This window comes from Schistocerca nitens, chromosome 11, assembly GCF_023898315.1.
Source record: "Schistocerca nitens isolate TAMUIC-IGC-003100 chromosome 11, iqSchNite1.1, whole genome shotgun sequence".
Classification (NCBI taxonomy): domain Eukaryota; kingdom Metazoa; phylum Arthropoda; class Insecta; order Orthoptera; family Acrididae; genus Schistocerca; species Schistocerca nitens.
In genome coordinates this window covers 192614436-192637410 of record NC_064624.1, presented here as the reverse complement: position 1 = coordinate 192637410, position 22975 = coordinate 192614436, and the positions used below count along the sequence as shown (strand labels likewise).

The window sequence follows — 22975 nt, the reverse complement described above, 5'->3', positions numbered from 1 at the left end:
TGGCTTAAGGCACGTGGTATACGTGGGGCGTTTGAATAGTGCATACAAAAATAAAAACTATTTACGTGTTTGGAGTAAACCTGTTTTATTTTTCGATATAGTCTCCTTTTAGGCTTATACACTTCGTCCAACGCTGTTCTTATTTGTTGATCCCTTCCGAATAATAGGAATTGTACAAGTCTGTAAAATAGCTGTTAGTTGCTGCGGTCACTTCCTCGTTTGAATAAAATCTTTGTCCCGCCAGCCGTTTCTGCAAATTGGGGAACAAATAGCTGTCCGAGGGAGCCGAGTCTGAAGATAGGGGAAATGTGAAACGAGTTGGAATCCTATTTGCAATAATTTTGCGGCCACAACCACTGAGATGTGTGCTGGTGCATTGTCGTGATGGAAAACGACTTTTTTGCTGTCCAATCGCCGGCGTTTTGCTTGCAGCTCGGTTTTTAAACGGTCCAATAACGATGAATAATATGCACCTGTAATAGTTTTACTCTTTTCCAGATAGTCGATGAGGATTATACCTTGCGAATCGCAAAAGACAGTCGCCATAGCCTTTCCGGCCGAAGGAATGGTCTTCGCCTTTTTTGGTGCAGATTCTCCCTTCGTAACCCATTGTTTGGATTCCTGTTTGGTCTCAGAAGATAGTAATGTATCCATGGTTCATCCACAGTGACGAAACGACGCTTAAAGTCCTGCGGATTCTTCCTGAACAGCTGCAAACCATCCTTGCAACACTTCACACGATCCGTTTTTGGTCAAGCGTGAGCAATCGCGGAACCCATCTTGCGTGTAGCTTTCTCGTGTCCAAATGTTTATGCCAAATATTATGTACCCGTTCATTCGAGATGCCCACAGCACTAGCAATCTCACGCACCTTAACTCTTCTGTCATCCATCACCATATCACGGATTTTATCAATGATTTCTGGAGTCGTAACCTCCACAGGGCGTCCAGAACGTTCAGCATCACTTGTGCCCATATGGCCACTCCGAAAATTTTGAAACCACTTATACACTGTTGTAATCGTAGGTGCAGTCACCGTAATGTTTACCACGCTTCTCTTCAGTCTCCTGAGGCGTTTTGCCTTTCATAAAGTAATGCTTAGTCACCACACGAAATTTTTTTCGTCCATGTTTTGACAATTACTCGACTTCCTTGATTCACACGAATGCTAGACACAAAGAAATAGACCAATATGGCTGAAACTTGGTGTTCAAGAACTACAGAGGAATATCGCTACTAGAGGTCGGATAGAAGGTGCTGTCAAAAATATTGCTCAAGAGAGCAGAAGAACAGGTAGAAAGTAAAGTTGGCGACTACCAAGCGGGATTCAGGAATGGAAGAGGTTGTGTAGAACAGCTATTTATCGTGAAGCAACTGGTAGAACATAGGGCCTTAAGAAACAAAAAGTAACAACCTTCGTGGACTTCACAAAGGCTCCATTGACAGACAGACTCTTCTTAGGATCCTGAAGAACAGAGGACTTGATGGAACTATACAAGAACTCGTAAAAGAAATTCTGACAGACACAAAAGCAAGGGTGACATTCAGAGGAGCACTGTCAGAAGAATTTGAGATCAAGACTGGTGTTAAACAGGCAGATGGATGTCACCATTGTTGTTCAATATAGCACTGGACAAAGTGATCGGGCAGTGGAGAGCAATAAACGAGGAAATGGGAATACCAAAGACCCATGTGGGGGACAAAAGGACAACAGAGCTCAAGTGGACTGCCTAACCTTTGAGGACGACATGGCAATAGTAAGTGAGACGGAAGAAGATGCAAAGAAACAACTCGAACAACTCGACAACTTAAGTAAGGTAGCCAGAAAGGTGGGACTGAGGATCGCCTATAAGAAGACAAAGACATTAATACCACTGCAGACTGGGAAACACCGGAAGGCACTGTGCAAATGGTGGACAAATTTAAATACCTGGGAGAATTTATAACAGGAAGGAACTGAAGCAAGGAGGAAATAACAGAGAGATATACAATAATAAGAATATATCCACAGAGGCAAAGATAAGCCACTACAATGCAATAGTGAGGAATGCAGTATTGTATGCTGCTGAGACGATGGCACTAGGAAGAAATGGGGCAGAGGAACTAGAGAAAGAAGAGAGGAATATACTGAGAAAAATACTAGGTCCCAAAAGAGGCGGAGAGAGGTGGATGTGAAGACCTAGGGAAGAATTGTACCGGAACATGAGAACAATATCCGGGGAAATCAGACTCAAAAGGGCAGGGTTTGCTGGGCATGTAGTCAGGATGAGTACGGACAGAATGACGAAGAGAGTGTGGGAAACAACAGGGAAGACAAGGGGAAAGACAGGAACCAAGTGGGTTGTTGAACTTAGGAAGGGCTGGTTGGAACTGGGGATCGAGGTCGAAGGAAAGGAAAATCGGAGGAACAAATATACACCGACAAATATGCCGGAGATCAATGACAGAGAAGAATACAGGAAAAGATTACAGTGTCACCAGTGGAGCCGCCAGGAGAAACGGAAACTGAAGATGTCGGAAGAAGAGCGGGAGAGGAGAAGAGAAAGAATGAAGAGGTTCTGGGAGAAGAAGAGGAAAATGCAGTCCACGAAGGGGCTACCCGTGGTCCTACGGAGGCCGTAACGCAAGAAGAAAGATGCTGCTAACTAAATGTGACCTCGATACGCGCCGGTGGTGCCATCTCTCGGACGTTGCACGGACTGTTCAAACGTCCCTCCTATGTGTAGTGTGCAGGACTTGGCCCCCCTCTGGTCTGCACGGCAGTTTCTCGCTGTACTACAAAATGGCACCGACGCTACTGTGGAAATATTTGTATAAAACGACGTAACAATGAAGTACAATCCTTCACTTGCTTAAAAAGAGATTACAGATCTGTCTGCCATTTCTAACAAATAACAAAAAAAAAGGAAGGAAATTACGACGACAGTCATACATTAAAATCTTACAAAAATCCATTCACAGTATAGAATAAGCACAGAAAGTAACTGATCTACTGCCTGTGTCTACACAATAAGCCTTTATCTCCTTGTAGTCCTTGAAAACGGACAAATTAACAAGAAGAAACGGGGTTCTCCAACGTCAGTTTTCACCCTGTAGCACTCACTATTTATAAAACCCAAACAATGATATGATCCCCGATTAGAACGTGTTTTTTCAGTACAGTTACATAAAACTGTAATCAACAGAAGCATAATGGTAATATATTTTTTTTAAATATTCAACCTCATGTCACTTTTCGAGAAAAGCAGCGGATGGTCGACGAACAAAGTTTTCTCTTATTTGCCTATTTACTTTAATATATTGATTCTAACCGTAGTTTGCCGACTATAAGACGCTATGGACCATAAGACGCACCTTAATTTTCAAACAATTAAAAACAGAAACAAGTAAAATTTTACCATTTTTATTATTTGATTGCAAAGCCAAACTAAAAACCTTTTTCGTTTAGAAAACCGAACTGATCTTTATAATACCTGAAAATCTTCATCTCAACTTTCTTCTTCTCCTCCTCCTCCTCCTCCTTCTCCTTCTTCTTCTTCTTCTTCTTCCTCGTTGTCATCATTGTCCTCTTCATGTACAGGGCGATTCACGATGATATGCAAATATTTTTACATGTTATTCCACAAGTAAAACTAAAGCAAAATCTCCATATAAACATAGGTCCGCAAATGTTTAGTTGCGCAGTTGTTGTTGTTGTGGTCTTCAGTCCTGAGACTGGTTTGATGCAGCTCTCCATGCTACTCTATCCTGTGCAAGCTTCTTCATCTCCCAGTACCTACTGCAACCTACATCCTTCTGAATCTGCTTAGTGTATTGATCTCTTGGTCTCCCTCTACGATTTTTACCCTCCACGCTGCCCTCCAATGCTAAATTTGTGATCCCTTGATGCCTCAAAACATGTCCTACCAACCGATCCCTTCTTCTAGTCAAGTTGTGCCACAAACTTCTCTTCTCCCCAATCCTATTCAATACCTCCTGATTACGCCCATTCTCGCTCGGCATTCCAACCAACCCAAAGACATCACACACATCTATGACCGAGGCACGATTCGAATCGGTGACCGCAGTGGTCGTACGTTTCCAGACTGTAGCGCTCAGATTACTAAAATGCATCAGTCATAGTTGCGCAGTTATGGATAATAAAAGATTTTTCCGGAAATTTAGCAACTTCGCTAATATGAAGCCATCGCAAAACTGTACGAGGTTACAGTAAAGCACGATTTCCATGCATTTTGTCGTTATTGATCTGATGAATCTAATAAAACATGTCCCTGACGTGTATCTGCAGTAGTTTTCCAGAACATCCAGAGAAGCAAAGATTATTATGCAAGTAAATTCCTTTACTTTCCATTAAGAATGCAGAAACGTTTATGTGATTGTTGGCAACCGTCAGTGAGTTGTTTCAGTCGTTTCCCATCCTTTTAATTAGTTTTCTGTATTATTTAGAGAATGAACATAATAACAACAGTGTACTGAAGTCGTACCACATAGTAACTGTTGTATTTTGTAGATTATTTATGAAATAGTGACGCGTTCACAGTTTCAGTTAACGTTATTCCCATCATTTTTCCAAAATTAAATTCTCTACAACTTCTGTTGAAAACTTTGTGCAATTGTCTGAAGTTTTTTAAAAAAAAAACAAATTGAGCCAAGTAGTTAATAAATTAAAATTTTTACGAAATAACGTCTTTGCGTCTCTGGATGTTCTGGAAAACTACCGCAGATACACGTCTGGGACATGTTTTTTGAGATTCACCAGATCAACAACAACAAAAGAAATGGATATCGTGCTTGACTTTAACCTTGTACAGTTTTGCAAAGACTCCATATTAGCGAAGTTGCTAAATTTCGCGCAAAATCTTTTATTAGCCGTAACTCCGTAGCTAAACATTTCCGGACCTATGTTTATACGAACTTTTTCCTCTAATTTTACTTGTAGAATAAGTAGGATAATTCTGTATTTCTGGCGCACTAAAGCTGTGTTAAAATAAATTCTGTATTTTATAAGTAAAACAACTGATTTTTAAAAATTAAATTAAAGATTCAGTATATTTAATTAAATCGACCGACTTTATCAAGGTTAACTAAATACGTATTTTTTACAATAACATAACTAAATACAATAAACAACTAATTTCTAACTACATTATTTAATTTATTACGTGGTTGTAGCATAATAACATGTATTAGTTAATAAAGTACGTTATTTTTTTAAAAAATCACATTATGAAGATAAGTAGACTAATTAAATTGTAATATTTAACAAAGGTAAATTATATTAAAAACTAAATGGACAACAATAAATGGACAACATTAATAAAATATATGTATATTTGTTTAACAAACGAACATAACGTATGTTAACATTTGTTTAACGGAACATACGATATGTTCGTTTGTTAAACAAATATATTTTATATATACGTTTGTTTAACGTAACATACGTTATGTTCGTTTGTTAAACAAATATATTTTTTATATATATGTTTGTTTATCATAACATACATTATGTTCGTTTGTTAAACAAATATATATATTTTATTAATGTTATCCATTTCTTGTTGACCATTTAATTTTTAACATAATTTACCTTTGTTAACTAATACATTTTAATTAATTTACTTACCTTCACAATGTGATTTTTTAGAAAAATAACTTACTTTTATTAACTAATACATGTTATTACGCTACAATCACGTAGTAAATTAAATAATGAAGTTACAAATCAGTTGTTTATTGTATTTAGTTATGTTATTGTAAAAAATAGGTATTTAGTTAACGCTAATAAAATTGGTCGATTTAATTAAATATACTGAATCTTTAATTTAATTTTTAGAAATCAGTAGTTTTACTTATAAAGTAAAGAATTTATTTTAACATTGCGTTAGTGCGCCAGGACATACAAAATTATCCTGAAATACTGAAATATTTGCGTATCTTCGTGAATTATCCTGTACACTGAAGATTTTGACTGGCCGTCGTAGTTTTTGCTCAGTTGATGTCCTGATCGACACGTAAGCCCAAGTTCTTCCACCCTGACATAGACGGTGTCGGAAAACCGCTCTGGTGAGAGGAAAACCCATGACCCACTGAAGCCTTGTGAGCGACGCGTTTACAATGAACCGGGTGGGTACCGCTAGCAGGCTTGGATCGTAATATACTGACGTACTGTCCATTGTGTCGCGCCAGTACGCAATATGCGGGTCTCGTGCGGCTGTGGTCTGGGCGAAGGAACACGTGTTCAGTCTGCGGCGTGATTCACCGCTCTTCACACACGTCGTACATACATATGTACACCTGCTAGTGGGTGATGAGGCTGCAACAAACCACACCTGGCGATTGTCTTGGCGTCTAGTCAATTCCCGTGCGTACAAACCTACATCTACATCTACATCCATACTCCGCAAGCCACCTGACGATGTGTGGCGGAGGGTACCTTGAGTACCTCTACCTGTTCTCCCTTCTATTCCAGTCTCGTATTGTGCGTGGAAAGAAAGATTGTCGGTATGCCTCTGTGTGGGCTCTAATCTCTGTGATTTTATCCTCACGGTCTCTTCGCGAGATATACGTAGGAGAGAGCAATATACTGCTTGACTCCTCGCTCAAGGTATGTTCTCGAAACTTCAACAAAAGCCCGTACCGAGCTACTGAGCGTCTCTCCTGCAGGGTCTTTCACTGGAGTTTATCTATCATCTCCGTAACGGTTTCACGATTACTAAATGATCCGGTAACGAAGCGCGCTGCTCTCCGTTGGATCTTCTCTATCTCTTCGATCAACCCTATCTGGTACGGATCCCACACTGCTGAGCAGTATTCAAGCAGTGGGCGGACAAGCGTACTGTAACCTACTTCCTTTGTTTTCGGACTGCATTTCCTTAGGATTCTTCCAATGAATCTCAGTCTGGCATCTGCTTTACCGACGATTAATTTTATATGGTCATTCCATTTTAAATCACTCCTAATGCCTACTCCCAGATAATTTACGGAATTAACTGCTTGCAGTTGCTGACCTGCTATATTGTAGCTAAATGATAAAGGATCTTTCTTCCTATGTATTCGCAGCACATTACACTTGTCTACATTGAGATTCAATTGCCATTCCCTGCACCATGCGTCAATTCCTTGTAGATCCTCCTGCATTTCTGTACAAATTTCCATTGTTCCAACCTCTCGATATACCACAGCATCATCCGCAAAATGCCTCAGTGAACTTCTGATGTCATCCACAAGGTCATTAATGTATATTGTGAATAGCAACGGTCCTACGACACTCCCCCGCGGCACACCTGAAATCTTACTTCGGAAGACTTCTCTCCACTGAGAATGACATGCTGCGTACTGTTATCTATGAACTCTTCAATCCAATCACACAATTGGTCTGATAGTCCATATGCTCTTACTTCGTTCATTAAACGACTGTGGGGGACTGTATCAAAGGCCTTGCGGAAGTCAAGAAACACGGCATCTACCTGGGAACCCGTGTCTGTGGCCCTCTGAGTCTCGTGGACGAATAGCGCGAGCTGGGTTTCACACGATCGTCTTTTTCGAAACCCATGCTGATTCCTACAGAGTAGATTTCTAGTCTCCACAAAAGTCATTATATTCGAACATAATACGTGTTCCAAAATTCTACAACTGATCGACGTTAGAGATATAGGTCTATACCTCTGCACATCTGTTCGACGTCCCTTCTTGAAAACGGGGATGACCTGTGCCCTTTTCCAATCCTTTGGAACGCTACGCTGTTCAAGAGACCTACGGTACACCGCTGCAAGAAGGGGGGCAGGTTCCTTCGCGTATTATCTGTAAAATCGAACTGGTATCGCATCAGGTCCAGCGGCCTTTCCTCTTTTGAGCGATTTTACTTGTTTCTCTATCCCTCTGTCATCTTTTTCGACATCTACCACTTTGTCATCTGTGCGACAATCTAGAGAAGGAACTACAGTGCAGTCTTCCTCTGTGAAACAGCTTTGGAAAAAAATATTTAGTATTTCGGTCATTTTCATTTGGTATTTTGGTCACAGAGTGTCTGGAGATTTTGTTTTGATCCACCTACCGCATTGACATAAGACCAAAATTTCTTACGATTTTCTGCCAAGTCAGTACATAGAACTTTTCTTTCGAATTCATAGAACGCCTCTCGCATAGCCCTCCTCACACTACATTTCGCTTCGTGTAATTTTTGTTTGTCTGCAACGCTTTGGCCATGTTTATGTTTGCTGTGAAGTTCCCTTTGCTTCTGTAGCAGTTTTCTAACTCGGTTGTTGTACCACGGTGGCTCTTTTCCATCTCTTACGATATTGCTTGGCACATACTCATCTAATGCATATTGTACGATGGTTTGAACTTTGTCCACCTATCCTGAACACAAACTTTTCTGTTGAGCCGTCGCGGCGGAGGTTCGAGTCCTCCCTCGGGCATGGGTTTGTGTGTTTGTCCTTGGATAATTTAGGTTAAGTAGTGTCTAAGGTTAGAGACTGATGACCTTAGTAGTTAAGTCCCATAAGATTTCACATACTTTTGAACATTTTTTTGTTGAGCCGTCAAGTACTCTGAAATATGCTTTTTGTCACTTCTGCTAAACAGAAAAATCTTCCTAGCTTTTTTAAGATTTCTATTTACGGCTGAAATCACCGATGCTGTAACCGCTTTATGATCGCTTTATAATCGTCAGTTCAATATGTCCGAGAGTTAAATATTTTGTCATTGAGTGTCAAAAGTAATTGAACACGATTGTTGTGTATCACTTGACCCCTGAAAGCACAGTTGATAAATTATATGTAGAATAAAAGAGGGAATAGCTGTTTTGTCTTTATACGAGGGCAGTTCAATAAGTAATGCAACACATTTTTTTTCTGAAACAGGGGTTGTTTTATTCAGCATTGAAATACACCAGGTTATTCCCCAATCTTTTAGCTACACAACACTATTTTTCAACGTAATCTCCATTCAATGCTACGGCCTAACGCCACCTTGAAATGAGGGCCTGTATGCCTGCACGGTACCATTCCACTGGTCGATGTCGGAGCCAACGTCGTACTGCATCAATAACTTCTTCATCATCCGCGTAGTGCCTCCCACGGATTGCGTCCTTCATTGGGCCAAACATATGGAAATCCGACGGTGCGAGATCGGGGCTGTAGGGTGCTGAGGAAGAACAGTCCACTGAAGTTTTGTGAGCTCCTCTCGGGTGCGAAGACTTGTGTGAGGTCTTGCGTTGTCATGAAGAAGGAGAAGTTCGTTCTGATTTTTGTGCCTACGAACACGCTGAAGTCGTTTCTTCAATTGCTGAAGAGTAGCACAATACACTTCAGAGTTGATCGTTTGACCATGGGGAAGGACATCGAACAGAATAACCCCTTCAGCGTCCCAGAAGACTGTAACCGTGACTTTACCGGCTGAGGGTATGGCTTTACACTTTTTCTTGGTAGGGGAGTGGGTGTGGCGCCACTCCATCGATTGCCGTTTTGTTTCAGGTTCGAAGTGATGAACCCATGTTTCATCGCCTGTAACAATCTTTCACAAGAAATTGTCACCCTCGGCCACATGACGAGCAAGCAATTCCGCACAGATGGTTCTCCTTTGCTCTTTATGGTGTTCGGTTAGACAACGAGGGACCCAGCGGGAACAAACCTTTGAATATCCCAACTGGTGAACAATTGTGACAGCACTACCAACAGAGATGTCAAGTTGAGCACTGAGTTGTTTGATGGTGATCCGTCGATCATCTCGAACGAGTGTGTTCGCACGCTCCTCCATTGCAGGAGTCACAGCTGTGCACGGCCGGCCCGCACGCGGGAGATCAGACAGTCTCGCTTGACCTTGCGGCGATGATGACACACGCTTTGCCCGACGACTCACCGTGCTTTTGTCCACTGCCAGATCACCGTAGACATTCTGCAAGCGCCTATGAATATCTGAGATGCCCTGGTTTTCCGCCAAAAGAAACTCGATCACTGCCCGTTGTTTGCAACGCACATCCGTTACAGACGCCATTTTAACAGCTCCGTACAGGGCTGCCACCTGTCGGAAGTCAATGAAACTATACGAGACGAAGCGGGAATGTTACAAAATATTCCACAAGAAATTTCCGGTTTTTTCAACCAAAATTGGCCGAGAAAAAAAATGTGTTGCATTACTTATTGAACTGCCCTCGTAGGATTGACGCCAAACTTTCACCTTTATTAATTCATGCGTTCTAGTTACGTGACGGCAGTATTTCTAATGATTTTTGTTACGATCTGCACATGATATTAGCTGCCTTTCAGGGCCAGGTTCATACTTATTCCGAATGTCTGTTTAACACCCTGGGCTTGAGAAGGCAGTTCAGATTTTTTTTTCCATTTGCCCGCAAAGTGGTAAGCTAAGTTTGCACACATTGGTACACTCACTGTGCAGTACAGAAGTTCGGACGATGACAACGTCTTAGGCGAATCAAGGGCTCCGAGTCCCTCTCTGACTACTGCTTCGTCCTCGCGTTCTGTCGTCTCTCTATGTAGACCCCTTCGTCTTTGACACTGCATTCGGACACAGTTACACATTCCTGCCTACATCGCTGAATAGTGGTATCGCTTCTGCTCAAATGTCGAGCGATTTGCCGGCCGCTGTGGCCGAGCGGTTCTAGGCGCTTCAGCCCGGAACCGCGCGACTGCTACGGTCGCAGGTTCGAATCCTGCCTCGTGCATGGATGTGTGTGATGTCCTTTGGTTAGTTAGGTTTAAGTAGTTCTAAGTTCTAGGGGACTGATGATCTCAGACGTTAAGTTCCATAGTGCTCAGAGCCATTTGAACCATTTTTTTGTCGAGCGATTCGCGGATTACTCCAACCGGCGTCCTTGAGCCCAACCACACGTTCTCTCCAAATGCTCACCATCTGCTTACATGGTCCACACGCCTGTCTGTGAGGTATATCTGCTGTTCAGATGTGCACACGCAGTGAAATTCACAAGGACTTTGTGCCCTGGTGTGACAAGCAGTTTGGCTTTAGGAATGGCAAAGGCACAAGAGAGGCAGATGGTGGCTGACAATGGAAGGAAAACTGAAGAAAAATCAGGAAACGTTCATAGGCTTTGTCGACCTGCAAAATGCATTCCACAATGTTAAGTGGTGCAAGGTGTTCTGAGCAAAATAGGTGTAAGCTATAAAGAAAAAGGAGTAATATACGACAAGATTCGAGAGGGAATAATAAGTATGGAAGATCGAGAAAGAATTCCTCAGATTAAAAAGGGTGTAAGGTAGGGATGTAGTCTTTCGCCTCCACTGGTCAATATATACATCGAAGCTGCAACACCGGAAATAACAGGAAGGTTCAAGAGCAGAACTGAAATTAAAGATGAAAGGATATGAATGATAAGATTCGCTGATGACATTGCTATCCTGAGTGAAAGTGAAGAAGAATGAAATGATCTGCTGAACGGAATGAACAGTCTAATGAGTACACAGTATGGTTTGAGAGTAAATCGGGGAAAGACGAAGGTAATTTGAAGTAGTAGAAATTAGAACAGCGAGAAACTTAAGCAGCTACCTGGGCAGCAAAATAACCTGTGACGGACGGAGAAAGGTGAAACACGTATGTTGTGCGGCAGCGATGCTGAGACATTGTAGAATCTCTGACCAGAGCAGTTGCGCTCGACTCGCAGTAGCGAGCAGTCAGTCAGTCTGCAGTAGTCAGTCCTCAGTAGTGCTTGGAGTCGGTTGCTAGCAGTAGCGGAGAGCAGTCGGCGGGCGTCGGCATCGCAATGGTCGAGATTCAGGACGAGGTATAATTTATTTAAATAAATAATCATACAGCTTTGCGCTCATCAGATAATGTAACGAACACTCATTGTAATTTAATTTTCAAAAATCGCCCCCAATAATAATTTTGATTTTTTGAAAGCAATTTTTTAACAAAAGTATCATTTGATTCCCTTGCATTTCCTTAAACAAAAAATTTCAGTTAACTTCAAAAAATTTAGTTATGGCGATACATCTATTGCAAGTTGTGCCGCAGAATAAGAGCAGAATTTTGACATGCAGTTTTAATAAGGTAAGAAATTTATTCTGAATTCGCACAGGGCAAACACCGACTTTTCGGTTTAATTGAGTTTTGATTAACAGTGTACTTTCATTGTCATGGGATTATCTTTCATTACTTTATGGGATGTTATACTTGAGTCAGATTGCTAAATTTTGTTTAATTGTCTTTGTCATTAATATTTTGCGGGAAGGTTACATTTGGCTCCATTTCTATTAAGTATTGTCCTTTTAAAATTTCTGTGGGAAGGTCACACTTAGCTGTGGCTCCATTACTAATAAATATAGTCTAGTTTTTTTAAAAAATTTCTGTGGGGAGGTTACACTTGGCGACCCTGCCAGGATCGTATTTCGTGAGAATCTTTTGAAAAACAGTCAGATATCTGCTCTTATTTCTTAGATATAATTAAAATTTGGCGCAACGCTTTTACTAATCTTGTGACTTTCTTACTACAGGTCAACGGCAATTCGTTGCTCTGTTGTATTTGTGTGTTGCTTTTGTATTGTACTTATTTGTTTTGTGATTTATTGTGACTATTGTAAAAATGCCGCGAAAGACTATTAATAGTACGTCGCGAGGTGTAGTGAACGAATTTACCGACTTAAACAACGTGACCGATAGTACTAGTGACACGCAATGTAATGATGACAATCCTGCGTTCACTGACAATCAATGCGTTCCAACTACTAATGATGACTTTTGCCTTAATGATGAACAAGCGAACTCAATTGTCTCCACTGTTAATTTGACGACAATTGATGACGCGGGGGGCTCTATTGTAATGAGCGCTGCCCAGTTTAATACACCCGGTTTGGAAAATTCAAGTAACGTACAGACAAATTTTTCGAATGAAAATGATCAGTGTACTGAAAGTACGCCGGATTTATTTAATTCCGAAATAGTGAGCGACAGTGTACGTTCGACTGACAAAGCTTTTTGTAAATCTCGAAATAACCAAATGGTTACAGAAAGCGAGACAATTCCAGATCCACCATTGAACAGCACAGAGAATAGAAATGCTGACTTTGAGTCGAATCCAATCATGGCATTGTTGCTACAAATGACTAAGCAGTTTAATGAAAGATTTGATAACAATTCCAAACAACAGAGTGAACAGGCCAGGCAACAGAGAGAAGATTCCAGACAGCTTAGTGAACAAATTAGAGCCGTTGCCGCGCAGTGCCATGACACTAAGGAACAGTTACGCGAGGAAATTGAGGCGTGTTCAAAAAAAAATAGCGAAGAAATTAGATCTGTTGCTCAAGAATTAAGGGAAATGCAAACAGCCACAACAGAAACACTTAGAGCGGAAATCAGTACAGTCGCAAAACAATGCTCCGAAAAAGCTACACAATTACGCGACGAGTTTAAAGCAATGACAGCAGAACTTTCGCGCACAATGGATGAAAAGATTGACGCGAAATTCGAACAACAGAACACTCAAATTAACGAACGTCTTAGTGTTCACATACAAAACAGTGATACGCGTTTCCGCAAATTTATTGATGATCAAAATAAAGTAAAACGTCAAGTAATGGAAACAATCACTGCTCAGAGACAGGAAGACAAACGTAAAATGTTTGCGAAGGCAAAAACATATGTAGACAATAATATTGCCACAGTGTCCGACGAAATTAATACCATCAAACAGTCGAACACAGAATTACGTGACGAAATTTCTGATCTTAAATCAAAAACAGACACATACACAACCGATTTTCAAACAGTGACCGACAGACTCGAACAATTAGAACTAACACAGAATTCCGATGTCGTCAAAGCTGACGTTAGAAAACTGAACGAAACTACACGTAAATTGCAAAACCAGATTAATGCCACTGACACTAAAACCGATGATCAGGTAAAAATACTGACTGAAAAATGTGATGAATTGGCCAGTCGTATTGATGTGATTGAAAGTAATAATGACAGCAAATCAGACGATACTTCACCGGTTTCATTTAATCAAACACCGGAATTTCAAAATTTACAGCAGACAATTAATGAGATCGATTCGTCTAATAACACCTTGCGTAGAAAACTGTCAAGTTTACAGCAAGAAGTAACAGAGATGAAAAGTATTTCAGTTAATAACACATCACAGCAGACGCCACTTTGCGAACATTTGTCAGACTCGCGCAACGCGTATCATTTGGGTAATCTACAGAGAGTACGGGACTTAGATTCCGAACAACCACAGTTCAACAGATTCTCTTACAATCCTGAACCTGTTCCATCACACAGAGACGACAATTTCGATTACAAACATTTTCTGTCAGTAAGAAAATTTAAAGTGTTTAAAAATGATAGAACACAGATTCACCCGCTAGATTGGATTCAACAATTTAGCTTTGCTTTTCCACCGACTTGGCCTGTAACGCACAAACTGGAATTTATTTGTAGCTTTTTGGAAGGCGAACCGGCAACTCGTATGAGACCGATCGCGAGACAATGTTATTCAGTAGAAGAGTTTCAGAATGCGTTTCTATCTGCGTATTGGTCAAAGACGACACAGCGCGGAATTAAAGATCAGTTAATTAGTTTACCGAATTATGAGAACTCAAATTTTCCGAGTGTGACGCAATTCTTTGAGCACATGGTGCAACAAAACCAGTATTTAAGTGAACCCTATAGTGAATCCGCACTCATTCAATTATGTATCTCTAAATTACCAAGGTCGTTAAGAGTTTCACTTCTAACCGGTCAGCAAAAGGAAAGTATTTCAGCATTCAGAGATCTGTTACAGCTCTTGGAAGTACAACAATCTGATTATTCTTTTGTAAACAAAAATTTTTCGTATAACAGCCAAGGCCAGCAAACGTACAGCAATTATAATCAGACACGTAATTTCAATGGTAGAAATGATAGACGCTTTAGGACTGACAACCACCAGAACTTTGGTAACAGACAAAATTCTAATTATCGGTATCGTCAAAATTATGAGCAACAGGAACCACATTTTGGTAACAATAGACGTTTTCCACCACAACAGCATGAAATTCAACCGGTTAACATACCTAACCAACAATGGAATGCACAAGGTCAACCAGGCTTTAATGTTTCGCCGCGTGAACGTATAGTCCCTGGTACAACAAATAGTAACGCACGGCAGCAAGGAAATGACTACGTACAGAGAAGACAGTATTTCAATTCCTATCGCAATGCTCCGTATAGGAATGAGTATCACGACAGGCGTAAAAACGATGAGCACAATTTTCAGCGTACATCTAACAACAGTCGGTCATACCAACAGCAAAATTATCCACAAGAACATATTCTAGTAAATGAACCCGACAGTAGGTATCATCCAGAGCGTAATACGTCTGGAAGAAGTAATAGAACTGTTCAAATAGTAGAAATGTCGCAACATCCTCCAGAAAATAATAACACGTCAGATAGAATCTGACTAGATACTGTACAGGTTGCATCTTCCAATAACACAAGCACTAGTTCTGACACGCAAAATGTTGTTCACGAGAATGTAATTACGTTTGACGACATCAGAGACACTCTTTTGCAGGAAAAACCAGTTATTCAGAAAATCATTTCACATCCTGTTATCGAAATTAAAATTGGTTCATCGAAATTTTCAGCAGTAATTGATTCCGGATCACCTATGTCAGTCATTAATGAGGAAACTTTCAACGAGTGCAACAAAGAGAATATCTATCCCACATTACCTTTAGGCAAAACCAAAGTGAAAGGAGCAGTATCGAGTAAAGGAGTGGATGTGAAGTTACAGACGCATTTATCATTTTGTATTGGAGGTCATATTTTTCACTCAAATTTTTGGATTGTTCCTTTGTTGACAACAGACGTTATTTTAGGCATGAACTTTCTGGTACAACACGACGCAGTGGTCGATTTTCAAAATTCTTATTTAATGTTGAAGGACGACAATGTACAATTAGCTTTAGAGTTTCAGCATTCTTTATCTGCGGAAGAACAAACAATTAACCGCACAGAGGTCATTTCCGCAACACGTAACATAGACTGTAATTCCGCATTGTTCACAGACACGTACGTACACAACTATCATACTCCAGACGAAGCTGACTACGACGTAATGCAGATGATTTCAGATAAAGTTAAACAAAGCAGTGCAAATACAGATGACGAACGAACGCAATTACATAAAATTCTTTTACAGCAAGCTCCAGTTTTCGACAACATTCCTGGTACTATGTCCGGTTTTATGTATGAATTTCAGGTGAAACAGCACGACACATTTAAAGCAAAGCATTATCCCATTCCATATATCCACAGAGAACAAGTTAAAAAAGAATTGCAGGATATGCTTGACCAAGGAATTATAGAACCAGCAGTTAGTCCGTACATAAACCCGCTACATATTGTTAAGAAAAAGGATGGCTCACTTCGCCTTGTACTTGATTCACGTCACATTAATGACATTATTATTAATGAAACAGATCGACCACAGACATTAGAAGAACTACTACAGAAATTTCACGGTACAGCAATTTATTCTACATTAGATCTGAAATCGGGATTTTGGCAAATTCAACTTCATCCGAATTGCAGAAAGTATACAGCTTTTCTCTGTTTTGGTGACTGTTATCAATTTTGCAAATTACCATTCGGCTTAACTATTTCCTCTGCAGCTTTTATTCGTGGTTTGAACACAATACTTCCGACAGAACTTAAAGACAGAATTACGACGTACGTAGACGACATTCTTATTGCAGAAGCTAACTGGTCTGAACATAATCTGATTTTAGAACGACTATTGCAAACTTTCCATGCACAAGGACTTACAGTGAATCTCAGTAAATCGCATTTTGGTAAAACTTCTATAAAATTTCTTGGACACGTAATTTCAGCAGAAGGCATTGCGCCTGATCCAGAAAAACTCCAAGCTCTACGTGACATTACTGTTCCTACGACGAAGAAGCAATTACGCAGTTTTTTGGGTTTAATTAACTTTTTTCGTAAATTTATTCATCACTCTGCTTTAGACACACCTAGATTATGCCAATTAACAGGTAAAAATACTATTTGGTCATGGGATAAGCAAGCACATTCTGAATTCGTGAACCTGAAACATGCTTTGTTGAATGCACCACTTTTATCGCACCCAGACCTTACTAGAAATTTTTCTATTGCCACCGACAGTTCCAACACAGCTTTAGGCGTACACATTTTTCAGGAAATTGAAGAAGATGGCTCAATAGTAATTAAAAACATCGCATTTGCAAGCCGCATTTTGTCACCTGCTGAACGAAATTATTCCGTCACAGAATTGGAAACGTTGTGTGTTGTATGGGCTTTTATGAGATTTAGACACTTTCTTTATGGCAGACATACGACTGTTTATACAGACCACAGAGCGATACAATTTCTACTTTCGGCTAAATTCACTCACGACAGATTAAGCAGATGGAAACTATATTTACAGGAATTTAATTTTACAATAGTTCACATTCCCGGCACGCAAAATGTTATAGCAGACGCATTATCGCGTTCTCTCAGCAACAATCTGCAAGACGTAGGAACCAACTTCTGCAAAGCAAATTTCAGCGTCATGTACATTCAACAAGTTGCATTTGAAAATTTTATTTCATCGTCATTACAGGACATAGCACGAGAGCAAAGCAAAGACAATGTGTGGAAAGAAATTAAACACCTTTGGCAAGATGAAAATAATGTTACGATTAGAAACCACTACACTGTACGCAATGACATTCTGTTTCGCCGCTCTCATCCAGACAGTAACAATTGGTTATTATGCATTCCTGACGAACTGATTAACAAATTAATATGGTACACGCATTTAAGCTACGCGCATTACGGAGCAAGAAAATGTTTTCTGATACTGGGACAGAACTGTTATTTTTCAAACATGGAAAAACGTATACGACGAGTTTTAGCGTCATGTAAAATTTGCCAGAAAGCTAAGTCTGACACCACTTCACACATTCCTCCATTATATCCCATTGTACCTGTTAAATTAAGACATATGGCCGCAGTAGACATTTTTGGTCCAATTCCGAGAACTAATAGAGGTTTTTGCTACATCTTTGTCGCTGTTGAACTCACTTCAAAATTTGTTACCTTCACTCCGTTACGCAAAGCTACTGCTAAAACTGTTTCGAAAGCATTTGTAAAGCATTTCTTATTTCATGTAGGGCATGTGATGAAAGTAATTTCTGACAATGGATCACAATTTCGTTCTGTCATATGGACACGCATGTTACGAGCTAGAAACATTTCTCCGATTTATATATCCAAGTACCACGCCTCTTCGAACCCTTGTGAACGACTAATGAAAGAAATTGGTAAACTGTGTAGAATATACTGCCACAAAAGACATGTTAATTGGGACACACACATACACTCATTCCAAGATGTAATTAATTCCATTCCAAATGAATCCACTATGCTATCTCCGTCTGTTATACTGAAAAACGTTGAACCACCAAACAAAATCAAAGAATTAGTAACATTTCCTACATCTCGTCGATTACGACACCACGAAATAATTGACATTGCGCTGAACAACATCAAACGTGCCGCAGAGCGCCGGAGAAGACAGCAAAAACAGGTTTGTAGACACCGAGACTTTCACGTTGGACAGAAGATATTAGTACGTACACACTATTTATCCAGCAAATTAAAAGGTAAGTGCAGTAAATTTGAACTTCTATACGCAGGTCCATATCGGATTCGCAGCATTCCTCACCCCAATGTTGTACACGTCGAAACTCTGAGAACCAGAAAATCGAAAGGCAACCATCATGTGTCAAACATTAAACCCTTTATCGAATGAAACCACTTTACGATGTAACATGCTATGAGGCCGTTTACACATTTTATGACCACTTATGCAATTATATTCACATGACTAATTACTGATGATTATCGTATTTTTTCTTGGCAAGTGCCCGGCAAGGTAAGGTTAGCAGGTCGCTTTTCTTGTCGTTACACATCAGACCGTGTACATTTTTTCAGATGAACTTACACATTTTGTGACCACTTATGCAATTACATTTATGTGACTACCTATTGATGATTATCGTATTTTTTCTTGGCAAGTGCCCGGCAAGGTAAGGTTAGCAGGTCGCTCTTCTTGTCGTTACACACTAGACCGTGCATTTTTTCAGATGAACTTACGCATTTTATGAATAATTATGCAATTCTCTATAATGACGCATTAATTTTATCAAATTCTCTCTCCATTGAAGTCTTTAATTATCGCATCTATTAACTACACTACATATAAGCTGAACACAACGAATGTCACATTTTGTCTTTCTTATGTATGTACGATTGTTTTCATGTTTTGTTTGTATGCACTGTGAACTAGTTAAGGTATAACACACACCATTTGACTTTGACATTTTGCCTTGTGATATCTCAACATCGTGACTGTTTTACATTTTCCTTTTTTGCTGCTGCATTACGATATTCTCTGTACACTTTTTGCCTTTAAACACTGTCTGTGTTTTGAGATATTACGTTTTCTGTCATGTTATGTTGTATGCTTAATTGAGTCACCATTAACCAGTCACTATTTAATGGGTATATGATTTAAATGCAAGACATTAATCTTTGTTCATCAATTTCAGAAATAAATGATGCGTACAGGAAATGAATTAAACAGAAGTGGGAATTTCACCTATGGAATAAACGAAAGAAGATGCAATAAGCTAATGAGGACGAGTAAATGGATCAGAATTAACAAGCATTAACCAGAATATATTATACACATCGCAGAATAGCAGTCTTAACTAATTTTTTCTTTCAGAATACAAAGCGATTGATGCAAGCTGTCAGACAGAACTACACATTTTAGTTTTAAGTGATGAAATATGCTAGGGATTAGGAATAGTTGTGTGATGAATAATGAAATGATTTTTGCAGATGATAATGAATGCTGATAATGAACAATGATGAAGAATATGGTACTATGAATAATGAAGTTTTTGTTTACAGGTGATGATAATGATGGAGTTATGATGATATGAATAATGAAGTTTTTCTTTACAGATGAGGATAATGTTGAAGTTATGTATTTATGCTATGTAGTTATTTAAGTATTTGTTGCAGTTTACTTTGACAGCAGGTGTTATATTGCGTAGTAGGATGACTGAAGGTTTTGGAAAGGACAGCTATGGAACACATTTTTTATACACATTTCACTACCTGTTAATTCGAAGTTCACTACTTTTCAGCATAGTCTGCGTTTCTTCTTTCAGTTCAATAATCCATTTTGTATTTTTCTTTCAGGAGAAGCTTTTTATGATACTTACTAAACTTGTTACTTATTATACCTGTTCTAGTACTTGCATTTTTCTTACCCACTTGTGTCTATCATTTATAAATGTGATAACCTTGCTACAGCTGACTCATGACGAATGACGTTACACAATCTTTTCATTTATAGGAACAACCTAGAAGCAATTTTTTCTCTTATTTCTTCTTGCTTTCCCTTATAATTACCCAAAGCAATGCATTGCTAGCAGAAAAAACAAAATGTATTAACAGTCCCAGATAATGTCACTAGTTTAAGATAATTCTGAATAACACTGATCAGCTCTGAATAGTATGTCACTTGAATAATGACTTCTTAATGATACCAAAACATAATTGCCACTATCTATTGTAATGAGAGTACTTATTATGCCCATGCTTATTAATGCTACTAATGTTTTGTACTATTCAATACTTGCTGGCCACTGAGTGCCCATAATTAATGTAACTTATAATGCCCATGCTTATTAATGCTATGACTGTAATTAACTGATTTTTCTAATAATGATTTCTTAATGATATGAATAATACTGAATGATGAATAATGTTTTATACTATTCAATACTTGCTGGCCACTGAGTGCCCATAATTAATTACTTATTATGCCCATGATTATTAAGGCTATGACTGTAATTAACTGATTTTTAATAATGATTTCTTAATGATATGAAGAATACTGAATGATGAATAATGTTTTATAATATTCAATACTTGCTGGCCACTGAGTGCCAATAATTAATGTAACTTAACGTTTTGTTAGTGTTTTCAATGATGACTTCCCATATTAATACTGAATGATGATAAATATTTTGTACTAATCGAAAGTTGCTAGGCCACTGAGTGTTAATAGTTACTTGTAAATATGTCATTTGAATGAGGAAAAATGTTTTGTAATACTCAATACTTGATGGCGATTGATTACCACTCTTGTCTTTAAATTAATTAATGAACATTTTTCTGTAATACTACATTCATGGTACAGAAATGTTCAATGACTAGAGTATGGATACCGCAAACTACTTATGTAATCACTAATCAAGACTTGTGTGTTAGTTAATGTCCTTCACCTTCTGACCTAACTACCTGAAATTATTGTAACATCCATTTGTCTTGTCCATCCTCATTATCATGGAGCACTATATTTGGTTTTTGCACTAATTCTACGTTGGTGTGCCGCCTCTTAAAAGCGTGGTGTTGACACGACATGCTGTCCACCACTGTAGGCGAAGAAACTACTTATGTAATCACTAATCAAGACTTTGTTATGGAGCACTGTGTGCCGCCTCTTAAGAGCGTGGTGTTGACACGACATGCTGTCCACCACCGTAAGCGATGAAGACGTTATTCTGGTCCCACTGTTTGGTGTACCTGGTATACTGCCAAATGATAGTATGGAATACTACTACGACGTTTCACTGTCTTGATAAGCTGATAAATACTTCTGGGAACGGAACTGCAGATTGTATCACTTAGTTGTGATTCTGTGGAAAGATATGGACTTTCAGTGCAGCTATGTGCAAACTAAAGTGCTACAACCATGGTGCAATCCTTCCTTTCCTATCCTAATAGTGAAAATCATTTTTTTACTAACACCATTTATGTTCATGGCCTATACATTTTTTCTCGATTTGTTGAACTCCAGTGCGAGTACACTTGTGTCACTTGTCGACATGATTTTTGCCATTTGTTGTCAAAATACTAAAGACATTTTCGATTTGTTTTGAAGTGCAGTATGTGTGCACTCTTGTCATCTCTATTGCATATACTTTTTGTGATTTGATGATTATTTATCCTTGTGTTTATTTGTTATGAAAATGTTCAAAAGCTTTTCAGTGCATGTGCACTTATGTGAATATGTTTTCAACTGAACTCCAGTGCCTCTGCACTCTTCCCAATTTACGATATGATTCGTGTTCATTCTGTATACCTTTTATGATTTATGTCACTTGTTACTCATTGTATATACATTTTTTTTTTTTTTTTTTTTTTTTACTGATATGTTCTCCACTGCAGTGCATGTGCACTCATGACACTTGTCAACATGATTTTTTTTTGCCTGTTATGAAACTGCTAAAGAATTTTTCAGTGTGTGTACACTTTGTTATCTGTCAAATAATTTGTATATACATTTTTCCTGATTTGTTTTGTACTTATATTTTGTCTTGTCTGTAATGTTTTGTAATCGGTGCATGCGCACAACATTTAATTCATGTGATACATCTAAATATTTTGTTAATTAAAGGAAAAATTTGTTACGATGGCAAGTCCAAATGACTCACCATCGCTGCCAAATTTTTGCCCCCCCAGTGGAGGGTTATGAAACACGTATGTTGTGCGGCAGCGATGCTGAGACATTGTAGAATCTCTGACCAGAGCAGTTGCGCTCGACTCGCAGTAGCGAGCAGTCAGTCAGTCTGCAGTAGTCAGTCCTCAGTAGTGCTTGGAGTCGGTTGCTAGCAGTAGCGGAGAGCAGTCGGCGGGCGTCGGCATCGCAATGGTCGAGATTCAGGACGAGGTATAATTTATTTAAATAAATAATCATACAGCTTTGCGCTCATCAGATAATGTAACGAACACTCATTGTAATTTAATTTTCAAAAATCGCCCCCAATAATAATTTTGATTTTTTGAAAGCAATTTTTTAACAAAAGTATCATTTGATTCCCTTGCATTTCCTTAAACAAAAAAT

At 39.1% G+C, this 22975-nt stretch overlaps 1 protein-coding gene across 3 annotated transcripts in view; it reads left to right on the top strand.

Moving 5' to 3' along the window:
- The window catches only part of LOC126213477 (neprilysin-2-like), a 614003-nt gene that overhangs the window by 113467 nt on the left and 477561 nt on the right, over positions 1-22975 (top strand). The gene's annotated exons all lie outside the window — the stretch shown is intronic.